Source organism: Limulus polyphemus, unplaced genomic scaffold, assembly GCF_000517525.1.
Source record: "Limulus polyphemus unplaced genomic scaffold, Limulus_polyphemus-2.1.2 Scaffold1165, whole genome shotgun sequence".
NCBI lineage: Eukaryota > Metazoa > Arthropoda > Merostomata > Xiphosura > Limulidae > Limulus > Limulus polyphemus.
Window position 1 is genome coordinate 130,488 of NW_013666775.1, and position 10,599 is coordinate 141,086.

A 10,599-nucleotide genomic window follows, 5' to 3' on the forward strand; every position below is an offset into this window, starting at 1 on the left:
GATTACTTTTTATGTTCATTTATTGTTTGTTATTTTACTTTTATTATAAAGGTTGTTTTCCATTGTTATCTAATAGTCTGTACTTAGCAGTAACCTAAGTCTCTTAATTTCGTTAGATATTATTCTGATTACAACCGAAAATACTGTTAACAAAAAGGGCACCCAAATGATGAAACATATCAAATAATGATAAGTAAAAACGTACAAAAAGTATAATTAATTACCTATATTGATGGTCAGGTTGATTTTTAGTTTCTCTTCTAGTACAAAGGCTTCTCTGATCAGAAATTATTATTATTATTATAGACGAACGTTGTTTCTCCAGGAAGAACTTCTCATAGTGTCTTCATAGCTCCGTTAAGTTAGATGGATACAACTTATATAACACCAAAATGTTAACATATTAAAACTGAATAACATTTTCGTGTATCTAATATCCAGTTTTTACCATATTGATATTGAGCTACTTTAGCTATATATTTCCAGAGAAAATATAAGTTTCTTAATTGCTTTCTTATCTAATTTCGTTTTAAAGTGTTGAATTACACAAAGGCTAGATATTGAGTGTATGTTTTTATCATAAATTATACTTTCTCTAATGCATATTTCAATCTATTTTTATTTTCTAACATGCCACTTTCTCTCTGATTATATTTTAAATTACCATATATATTTTGGTCATTACCTTAGAGTTTGTTGCCTAACTGTTAGAAGCCAGTCTAGATAGCCTGTATGTTTTTGCCAGAGCCTTGATTTTGGTGACCACCAAGATATAGTGTACTCAGCTTGACAGTCTTTTTGAAGATAGAACTGTGTCAAACTCTTTTGTGTTCATTTCTGATTGATGAGTACATAGATGAAATGCTTCTCTTGGCTGTATATAGCAATTAGAGAATTGAATTATGGTAGTTATGTCTTAGGAAAGGTTAACTGCGACTGTTTTATTCCCCAATCTTTTTTTTCTTTTGAAGTTCCAAAGCAGAAGGCTCACAAGTAGAAGCATATTTATTATGCAATATTATTTGCGCTAATCCTATTTCCATTTTGCCAATATTTGAAATAGTCTTGTATTATTATTGAGCATTGTGAAATACTTATTGTTTTATGTGTCTGTGTACCTGTGAGAAGTGCGATCACAATGCAACATGATCAGAAGTGAGAATTAGGGTATGACTTCACTGCAAAATATTTAACACGGACTTCAACGAAACAAGAAAATGTTATCATGTACTAATTTGATATCACTGCTGTGCTACAATTCATTCTAGACAAGTTGCGTTAACAGATGCGCTGTAAAAGAAGAAAAAAAAAAAGGTCTGAACACTCGATATGCCTAACAAGGAAGGTTAATTGCTTCATGTTGCAGGATGAATAGACGTATAAAATTTAATGTGCTCAAAAATGGAAAGTTTACTGCTCAGTGGCATATTATATTGTACATAATTGTGTATGTTTCTCAAGTACCATTAGCATAAACTGATATAGAATAATTCTCCTTTTCATAATCTGTGATTCACCACCTTGAATAATAATAAAGGTCATGAATTTACAAGCAAGAAGTCTTGATTGATTCGAAATGAATACCTCCTTGTCGCCGAGTATGTTAACTCATTACGCAATTCAGAGAGCTATGTGTTGCGTTAATGAAAGATAAATCAGGATCCCACATAACAGACCATTGACGTATAACTTTCATTCCTACAGATTTGACGATCGTATCAAAGCCAAAGGAGTTCATACTCTTTACTAAGTATCTTAGTGTGCAAAATGTGACTCCATCAGACGATCTGATTCAGTGCTACCATACGTTTGATACTTTGAATTTCAGAGTTCTCATGTTACACAGATGGTGGTCGGTGATGTACAACAATGGAAACTGTCTCATTATTCGTGTTTAGTCAACGATTGAATTGTAAAATTTTATAACTTTAACTTTTACAATACTTTATTTTTCAGGTTAATACAGAAAGCAATAATTACGAGCTGTGAGAAACCTCCATTCCGCGCACGCGGGGTATATTAGAAATATGTTTACAGTATTTAAAGGCTTTCTTTATTATTTTTCTAGGAAAGTTCTCATTTTCCTAGTTCAAGTATTTCCATTCTGCCAACTATATTCGTCTCAGAAGTTGAAAGACGACATTGTGGAGGCAATGGTTCTAAAAAATATCCAAACATAATTCGTTTAACATGTTAGTTTTGAGCGATATGGCAACATATGGTTCTTAAGGATTTCTTACTGTTATAAAAGTGTTGGGTGTAATGTTCGAAGTAACACACCATTGCATCTACTTTTAGATATTTTAGATGTTAAAACACAGAAAAAGGTTACATTAAACTGAAATTTAACCGACTTTTACGTACTAGATATCAATAAATGTTTATGTTTGTGTAAGGTTAATATGTTAAAAAAAAATAATACTTTTATTGCTCGATTATGTTTCAGTTATTAAAATGTGTTGAAAACTATCATTCACTTAATACAATATGAAGCAGCATCTAACATAGTTATTAAATTCAAACAAAGTTAAGAAAGTTATTGCATGATTAATATGCAATCAAACATTTAAAAAGCTACAAAAAAAGGCTGTGAATTCTGTACTTCTTTCCACTAATACATTTAAACCTAACCAATAAAGAAAGGTGGCCATTTCCTTGCAGAATGGAAGAAAAGAACTTAGATTCAGAAGGCTGCGTGTTCGAGTCACGTCCGGATCAACGAGTAAAATTTTTATTCAAAATCGTCTATTCGTTTAGCTTCTCATCCATGAATAGTTTTAAATTATATAATTTAAAATTACAGCACTATATGAATGAGTTAACGTAAAAAACACCTGAAATCACACTATTCCATCGATCCAGAAATCATATCATAATTCCACAATGCGTTTGATATAACACTCATAACTTTAGTGCCATGTAAGTTTAAAGAGTTTTCCAATCATTACCATACTTCTGATATATGTGTATCTGTTTACCCTTTGACACTTTTAATAAAACCCGGTCTTTAAGTAGAGACAAAATAGGCACAAGATGATATATTATTGGTTAACAACAAATGTTTGTACAAAGTTTCTGATATTTAGAGTATTGGCATATTTCTCACAATGAATCGCGATATTTGAGAATACACGAAAGCTTTAATAATAAAAGAAAGACAAAAGATAAGTATTATCTAACAGTGTCTTTTATACACCTTTTGCTTTCTTAAAGGTTACGCTCAGTGAGTGAAACTAAAAACACGATTGCTGTTCTAATTGTGGTATCCTTTCTATATATGTACTATTTTCTGTCTTCATCATTTGACAACTGCAGTGACTGAATCGCTTAGCGGGTGAAGTTGAAGTGTCATATATTTTCAGTTCTCTAACCATCATCGTATTGATTAGCAAAAAACAGAATTATAACGAATTTTATCATAAATCATTATGCTTAACAGATCCGGTGGCGCAATGGTAGCGCGTTTGACTCCAGACTGTCATAATCTCATTGCATGATTATTACATAATCTGCTTTGTGGAGGTTAATAATTGAATCATTTAAAGTAAAAATCCTAAAAGAAAATAGCGCGTGTACATCGTCGGACAGTTTTCAGCTACGATACAAGATATTACGATAATCGAACCAGCCAATTCTGGATGATGGATGTTAACACACACACATAATGGATAATACTTGTAGTAAGATTTGAAACCATTTATATATTCACATATTTCTTTATGGAGAAGAATAGGCAACTATTTGAAAGCGCACGATTTTGGGGCCATTTTTGAAATTTTATGTCCTCATTTTAATATCAGTCCTTTCTTTATACTGTCTTCCACACCGGTTGTTTACTTACTCAGTAACGATAGATTGGAAAGTCACTAAGTCTATAGTTTGATATAATACGGTTTTCTGTAAAGATAGACTAGAAAGCCCCCAATATGTGTTACGTTGACACAATACGGGGTTCAGTAAGGACTGGTTAATAGGCGCTTAAATGTATAGTTTCATGTAATGCAATTTTCACTAGTAGGTGCCTAAGTGAATAGTTTGAAATGAAACAGTGTTCAGTAGGGATATGTTAGTATGTCTCCAAGTGGATAGTGTGAAACGATATGATTTGGTATGATACGGTGTTTTTCATTATTTGAAGGATTTCCTTTAAGGAAAGAATTGAAGTGAGGGTTTATTCAGAAACAGTCACAGCAGCAATTTTTCATAGCATATCGTGAAAAAACAGTATTTTAAAGATAGAAACATGTCTAGAAGAGATGGTTTAAAACCATACTTAATTATTATGATCCGTAAGCCATAGGCCAAAAAGGGTGGGGTGGAAATATTGGTGTTATGTGTGAACAGCTTTCTTTAATAACGAATATAAAATTACAATTTGGAAAGGAAATTCAGTTTTACAAATAATTAGTTTAATGCATATTTAACCATATTAAACAGATCACCAACTGGTGACCAGGACTGTAAAGGTTTGTTTCCTGTAACGAAAAGAGGTATATAGATATTAGCACGTGCTAGCGAGTGAAAAGAACAGCTATAAATGAGATCTCATTTTTTTATGTTATTGACTTCTTTGTCGCAGTAAAAATATTTTGATAGTTTTGCAACAATAATGTTACATCCATACCTTACACTGCAAATAATTACCAAACTGTTTTAATTATCCACATTTATTACATGCATTAAAGTATGTAACATAAATATAAATATTGACGATGACAATGTAAATAGAATGATAAGGAGCCACCTTTCAGATCAATCATCATCAAGTACCTCTCTGAATGTTAGCACGATCTTCCAGGTACTGTAGGTATAATCTAGAAAATTTTTCAAACAATATCAAAAAATCATCGGACATCTCAGTTTCTTGATTAACTAAATATTGTGTCAAATATTTATATTTAAAAACATGATACTGGTTTGAAACGACAATTTTGTGATTATAGCAGTTCCAAAATATGTTATAAAGCAATGTTAACAACTTATATTTAAAATGTATCTGATGTTTTGTTTTCTAGAAATCACAATTAGTTTATGACCAGAACATATAAAGTTTATCTTAATCTTGTTGATCTATGTTATATTTTACTCAAAGTAAAAGTTTTCATTTTTATCAATTATTAAATATTAGTGTCGCACATGTGCATATATCAATTATCGAGGTTTGTGTGTTTTTTGTTTGTTTAATCGTGTAAGTGCAATATGGGCAATTTACGTTGTGTACACGAATTTCAGCGTTATAATATAGAATATAAATACCTTTTATGCTGATTTATTTGTTGCTATTATACTTTTATTATAAAGATTGTTTTGCATTGTTTGATTATAATTTGTATTTAGGACTAACTGAATGTCTTAAACTTGCTTGTTTGAAGTTAAGCACAAAACAACACAATGCTCTGCCCACCGAGAGTATCGAAACCCGGATTCTAGCGTTGTAAGTCCGCAGAAATACCGCTGTGCCACTGGGGGGCATGTCTTAAGCTAGCCAAACCTCGTTAGATATTATTGAGATTACGGTCGAAAAATATCGTTAATATAGAAGGTGCCCAACTGGTGATAAAATGCATGCTGATCATTACAAGTAAGAAACATAGGAAAAGTGTAGGTAATAAGCTATACAGATTGACCAGGTTGAGTTTTAGTTTCGCTTTTATTGTAAAAGCTTCTCTGAACAGAAGTTACTATAGAAAAACGTTTTGTAAAGGGCATGGATAATATTTCTCCAGAAATACAAAATAACTTCTAAGGGCTCCTTCATAACTCCATTGAATCAGATGAGTACACCTTATATAAGACCGAAATGTTAGCTTTTAAGAAGTAGTTGACATATCACTTATTAAAAGTGAACAGCATTTTCGTGTATCTTATTTGTCATTTTCTTCATACTTATATTGAGCTATTTTAGCAATACATTTCCAGAGAAAATATAAGTTTCTTATTGCCTTCTCATCTAATATTATTTTAAAGCGTTGAAGTGCACTCTAGGGTTTGGAACTGAGTGTATGTTTGCATCATAAACTACACCTTTCTCTAATGTATATTTCAATTTCAATGTTTTATCGAACATGTTACGCTGGCTATGATTTACATTTAAATTAGCATATTTATCTCTGGATCCTTTACAAATATTTGTAGAGTTTGCCGCCTAATTGTTAGAAGCCAAGCTGAGCAGTCTGTCTGTATGTTTCCATTAGACCCTTGATTCTAGTGAACATCAATTGGTGGTGTATTCAGCTCGAAAGTCATTCAAAGATAGAACTGTCACAAACCCTGTTGTGTTCATTTCTGATTGACTGGTGAATAGACGAACTCCTGTTTTTTTTTTTTTCTGGCTGGACTTAGCAGTGTGAGAATTTAATTGTTGTAGTTAAGACTTTAAAAAAATCAAGGTCGATCGGAAAGTTATTTTGTTCCCCTGACTTAAAAAAAAACCTTCCAGTAGCAGAAAGGCCACATGTAGAACTTTATATATTATGCACTTATTGTATTTCCATTTTGTCAATATATCAAATACTTGTGTATTAATATGAAATTATTATTGTCTGATATGTCTGTGTACATATGAGAGGATCGGTCACAATGCGTCATGATCAGAAGTCAGAATTTTGGCCGCAAAATATTTAGCATGAAATTCAAAGAAACGGGAAGAGAAAAGAAAGTACAATTGGATATTTAATCTGTTACAATATATACAATGCTTCCTATAACATTATAGGACGCGTAACCAATAACGATCACTTTTCAAAAGTCATTCTTAACTTCATGATGACCTAATGAGGTCGAAATGGTATTTGTTTTGTGTTTAAAAAAGTTTCTAATACCCATATCAGCCGTCTCTACCATATATAAAACACAAACCTATATGACATCGACCGTTGTCAGATAACTTAATATCCCACAAAGTTAAAGACTATATCAAAGCCAAGACGGTTCATATTCGTTATTAAATATCTCAGTATGCTAAATGTGATTCCATTAGATGATCTGATTCATTGTTACCATAAGTTTGACACTTCGAGTTTGAGAGTCCTCATGCTCCACTGGTCGTGGTCACTGATATACAACGATTGAATCTAATTTATTATCAGTTTGACGAACGATTGAATTATAAATTTTTGAAACTTTAATTTTTAGAATACTTTATTTTTCAGGGTAATACAGAAAACAATAATTATGAACTGAATAAACATACATTACACGCGCACGGTGTATATCAGAAATATGTTTACAGTATTTAAAGGCTTCCTATTATTTTTTTTCTTTTAGGAACGTGCTCATTATTCTAAAATTAGTTCAACTATATCCCATTCCTTCAACCAGATTCGTCATAGAAGTTCAAAGAGGACATAGTGAAGGCAATGTTTCTAAAAATATCCAAACGGAATTCGTTTAACATCTTACTTTTGCGAGATGCATTTCATCAGATAGCAACATATGGTTCTTAAGGATTTCTTACTGTTACAAAAGTGTTTGGTGTAATGTTCGAAGTAACGCACCATTGCATCTATTTCTAGATGTTTTAGATGTTAAAACACAGAAAAAGGTTACATTAAACCGAAATTTAACTGACTTTTACGTACTAGATACTATTAAATGTTTGTTTTCAGAAATGTAAGGTTAATAAGTTCAAAAAAGTAGAATATTTATATTGGCCGATTATATTTCAGTTATTAATATGCGTTGAAAACTATTTAATAAGTATGAAGCAACGTCTAACACAGTTATTAGATTCAAACAAAATTGAGAAAGTTATTGTATAATTAATCAACAATCAAACACTTGATAAAAGTTTAATGTGAATTCTATACTTTTTTCCACTAATACATTTAAACCTAACCAATAAAGAAAATAATCCTAGTGCCTATCTTCAATTCTCTAAGGATTTAGATCTTTGCATGTATTGTCAAATAGAATAATATATCACGATAGATATCATATTATTTGATTGTGAAGAATATGCCAATATTCTAAATATAAGAAACTTTGTACAAAGATTTGGTGTTCAGCCAGTATTCTCTCTACTTGAAGACCAGGATTTACTAAAAAGTGTCTAAGGGTAAACAGATACACATATAACAGAAGTATGATAATGTTTATGATTGGAATTTTTTTTATTTTACAGGAGCACTAAAATTATGCGTGTTATATCAAACGCACCGTGGAATTACGATATGCTTTCTGGATAGATGTAATAGTCTGTTTTCAGGTGTTTTTCACGTTAACTCAATCTTATAGCAAGTTACGTGCTGCAATTTTATATTCTATAATTTCAAACTATTCATGGGTGAGAGGCTTAACGAATAGACGATTTTTGAATAAAAAATTTTAATCGTTGATCCGGACGTGACTCGAACACGCAACCTTCTGATCTGGAGTCAGACGCGCTACCATTGCGCCACCGGATCTGTTGAGTATAACGATGTAGGATAAAATCCGTTATATTTCTGTTTTTCGCTAATCAATACGATGACGGTTAGAGAACTAAAAGTATATGACATTACAACTTTATCCACGAAGACAGATACCTGGGATTAATTAAATCTCTAATGAACATAAAGAAACAAGAAAATATCACAGATATAGGAAGGACACCGCAACTAGAACAGTAATAGTGTTTTTAGTTTCACTCAACGAGAGTAACATTTAAGGAAACAAAACGTGCGTATAAAGGACACTGTTAGATAATACTTCATGTCCTTTTTTTTCTTTTCTTATTAAATCTCTCATGAAGAACATGATGAACAACGCCTGAATTATAAACTTTTGGATCTTTAATTTTTAGAAGGCTTTATGTTTTAGAGTAAGGTAGAAAGCAATAATTAGCAACTGTATAAACCTGCATCGCACGCATACAGTGTATGTTTGGAACACTTTTAGAGTATTTAAAGGTTTCCTTTATATTTTTTAGGAAAGTTGTCATTAATGCAAATCTTATCCAAGTATAACCCATTCTTATTATCAGATTCGACATAGGATTTCAAAGAATACAATGTTAAGGCATTTTTTAAATATCCAAACGGAATTAGTTGAACATCTTAGTGTTATGCAAGATATATCTTATCAGCTGGTAGCATATGGCTCTTAAGTACTTTATTTGTTGTAAACGTTTTTGGTGTTATGTTCAAAGCGACACATCATTGCATATATTTCCAGATGCTAAAACGCAAAAGAAAGATTACACTAAACTAAAGTTGAACAGATTTTTACGTACCACATATCACTTAAATGTTTTACCTTCTAATGTTTCACTTACTAATCGGCGTTTCTTATTACAGTACCAAGCAACTTCTATCACAGTTTTTCAGTCCTAATATTATCAAATATTTTGAATGTTACAAAAACGTTTAATATGAATTGGTAATTGTTTTTGTTTCACTAATACATTCAACCTAATCAATGGAGCATGGAACCCTAGAATCTATTCCATTCTGCTACGTTATAGAAAGTTGCATGTGTTGTCATATAAAATAATACTACCGTATAGCCCGTTAGAAATGACGGGGCAAGCACTACAATCCCCACCCCCATAATATACCCTAATCTCACATTTCATAGCTAAATGAAATAAATAAATTTTGCGAAATGAAGCTTGACCAACAAAGAGGCAGAAAAGTGCAGTCGAGACAGTCAAACGTCGGTAAATTCCTTTGTTAGCCAATCAGAATTACGATCATTTATGAAATGAATTTGTGGCGTATTCATAGAATAATTAATTAGTAATAAAAATCAGTTAGATTAACAACTTCTAATATATAGAAAAGCCAGTGCATTTTGGTAACAATGCGTTCCAACAATGGCGTTTATGTCATGTTGCTTAGCAACAAAGGTATAACTTAATATTGTTGTTAGTCTATTTACTGAATGTGTAAAATGAAATGTATAGACAACAAAACTGGATAAACATTTGTTGATTTAGAGTTTCCGTTGATTAAAGAGATTTTTTTTTAAATCGTTGGTGATATTACAGAAAATAGCTTAATTCATAAACGATTTAAGCTTAAAATTGAATCGATATTTTTACTTTCATGATAAATTTCATGCAGTTGGCTCTAGACTAGGTGATCCCACACTATGTCTTTACTTTAGGATTATTATGCCAACACTCACTATACTTATAAGGTTTCGCGGCACCTCGCTCACGGATCCCTTGCACCCACGTCACTAAAATCATAATATGCAGACAGTAATCGAATTATTCTATCTGGAAATGCATTTTGGCTTTTATAACTCCTATTTCGAGAAATCAAGCGTGACTTGAACACACTGGCTTTTATATAGGTTAGATGCCACGTTAGATAGCACACTGCAATAATTGATTATAAGTAATATGGCAACACTTGTTACGCATTAGAAATTAAGTTAACTGATAATTTAAATTTAGTAGTTAAATTGTACTTTGGATTTAGTATTTGAACAAATGCCGATATATAGTCAATTTGTAATATTTGCCAACAAGATTGATACACAGTTTTCTTTTTTAACATAATTACATTTTAATATACACACAACAGTAAAATTTACAATAACAGTTATCACAAATAGTTATTACAAACAATGATTTATAAACAAAAGTTTCACGAGCTTACAAACAATATAAAG

General features: G+C 31.4%; 1 protein-coding gene and 1 non-coding gene across 2 annotated transcripts in view; one reads left to right on the forward strand and one right to left on the reverse strand.

Annotated features, from left to right (window-relative positions):
* The window catches only part of LOC106462430 (bestrophin-4-like), a 72,679-nt gene that overhangs the window by 45,403 nt on the left and 16,677 nt on the right, over positions 1 to 10,599 (forward strand). The gene's annotated exons all lie outside the window — the stretch shown is intronic.
* Positions 8,334 to 8,405, reverse strand: Trnaw-cca. The gene has a single exon. It is a non-coding gene; the product is annotated as a tRNA-Trp (tRNA).